Source organism: Castor canadensis, chromosome 1 (assembly GCF_047511655.1).
Source record: "Castor canadensis chromosome 1, mCasCan1.hap1v2, whole genome shotgun sequence".
In the NCBI taxonomy this organism is placed as follows: domain Eukaryota; kingdom Metazoa; phylum Chordata; class Mammalia; order Rodentia; family Castoridae; genus Castor; species Castor canadensis.
In genome coordinates this window covers 200,887,847-200,890,259 of record NC_133386.1, presented here as the reverse complement: position 1 = coordinate 200,890,259, position 2,413 = coordinate 200,887,847, and positions in this window count along the sequence as shown.

The window sequence follows — 2,413 nt, the reverse complement described above, 5'->3', positions numbered from 1 at the left end:
GAGGGTGATCTACTTCACTCATTCCGCTGACTCAAAGGCTAAGCTCATCTGGAAGTACTTGCCCAGACACACCAAGAAATAATGCTTAATCTGGGTAGCCCATGGTCCAGTCAAGTGGAAGCACAAAATGAAGCATCACGGCTGCTATGAGCATTTGCATATAGTATTGGGTGTGACACAGTGCTATTTCAATATTGGTTATTTTCTATTCTTCGACAAGGTTGTTGGCATATGGGTGTCTTACTATTTTTGTATCTTAAACTTATGTTATAAATATTATATATAGATATAATGTTTAATAAAATTTATTAAAAAGTATAAGTAGTCTGAGATATTCCTGGAAGATACCAATGTAGTGACAGCATTGCTTCTGGGGGGAGGATCTGGATGGCTGGGGGTGAGAAGCATGAAGGCTTATCTATCCTTTTATATAATTAAAAATATATATAAGGCTGGGTACCGGTGGTTCACACCTATAATTGTAGTTACTCAGGAGGCAGAGATTAGGAGGATCTCTGTTCAAAGCCAGCCTGGGCAAATAGTTCCAGGAGACCCTATCTTGAAAAAACCCTTCACAAAAAAGGGCTGGTGGAGTGGCTCAAGGTGCAGGCCCTGAGTTCAAGCCTCAGTGCTGCAAAAAAGAAAAAAGTCATATATATATATATTTAAAAATATATAAAATTAAAATGGCATGGTCATTTTAATATATAAAATTAAAATTAAAATGACCAGGCTGTGGTCTTGATGTTGGGCAGTGAGCTGGGTATGTGGCCTAACCCTTCCCCGTTCTCTGTCTAGGTGAGAAATTTTGGCCCCCTTTCCGGCTCAGAATCTACATGGACAAGAGGAAGACAGGCAGGATTCCCAGTTCACACACCTTTGATTTGCTGACTCTCCTTTCATGTGACTCCTGGGCCTGAATTTGTGGCACTGAACAGATACAAATAGGTCAAAAGCCCCCAGCCCCAGAATGAAGACTGTGGTATTTCTTTCTATGTCTGCCCATTCACAGTTCAGTTAATCACTGAGCTGACCCCACCTTGGTCTTTTCTGCTGATAGTGCCCAGACAAGTCTTCTTGCTGGGCTGCGATATCCTTGCAAGGGGATGGTACCCTTGAAGCAAATTGAGATCAACTGGTTCAAAGTCAGTCTCTCAAAAGATGTCTGGCATGGCCAAGTAGGGACTGCCCATAGGGCTCTGAACCCACCCCACCACTCCCTCCAGGATGAGGGTGGGGATACCTTGAGGATTGTCCACTGCAACCTAGAGGATCATGGTGTGGAGGCGGTGAGAGGGGCCAAGTCTCCCTGGGAGCTAGCTGGCCTGCAGACATGCTGTGGTCCTGAAGCCTCCTGTAGCCTCACAGCAAAGCTCTGGTTTTACTAAGAGCCTGAAGAAGGGGACTGGCTGGTCCTTGCTTCCAGCCCACATGCCCCACTGTGAGGATGTTAACTAATTCCCTTCCCAGTCCCACTCACTCCTTCTTCAGTTGACCCAGGATGTGACAGCTACAAGTGCATGTTAGAGTGCGATACTCACTTGGGATTTGGGTGGGATAGCACATCAAACTTAAAAAAATCAGCCTCTAAAACCCAGGTAACAATGGGGTTTGGTTTCCTGTTGGTGTAGAATGAATGAGTGTTTCTGTACTGTGGGTGAGAGAGGAAGGGGGAGTGGTTTCTTTCACACTGCTGGTGGAGCAGGCTCACTGTTTTTCCAACACGGGACGACTGTGTCTCTGATAGCATGTTTTATGTGGTGCTGTTGGCATTGGAGTTGGTGGTTGTTGGAATTAAAGACCCTCCGGTGACAAAAACAGACACTCGAGAGACAGAGAAGATCTTGACAAGGCAATTTCTTTTGCTCAAAAGGGTGCATGCACATATTCACTCCAGCTGAGCAGGTACATGAGCACAAAATTGTCCACGGTGGCTCCTCCTTATGTCCCTGATGCAGTCGTACCTGCCCCTCACCTGGGATTTGTCCAGGTCAAAGGTTCACAGTCTTTCTCAGTTGGCTAAAAGGCTTGGGGGATGGGTTAGGGCATGCAGTTTGGCGGGCAATGGAGTTGTACAGGAATCCGAAAGAAAAAGCAAGGACCCTTTAAACATTCAAGTCACCTAAAATGGCAACCTGAGGAATTTTAAGTAATCTAAGAGGGTGACATATACTTTGATAGAAAAGATCGTTTTTCTTACAGTGGGGATGTCTGCCTGGTCTGCCAATGGTCAGTCTGCATTTTGGTGTGTGGTCTCAGTTTCCTTGGAGCTCCTCCTAACCTCTTGAAAATCTTCCATTTGTTCCTGTACCTCCATTCTCCCTCCCCGCACAGCCTGATCTTGCTTGTTTCTCTTCTGTCTGCCTGAAGGAGAAGGATTTTGGAGGCTTTTGGCTGTGCCCCAGCATACCTG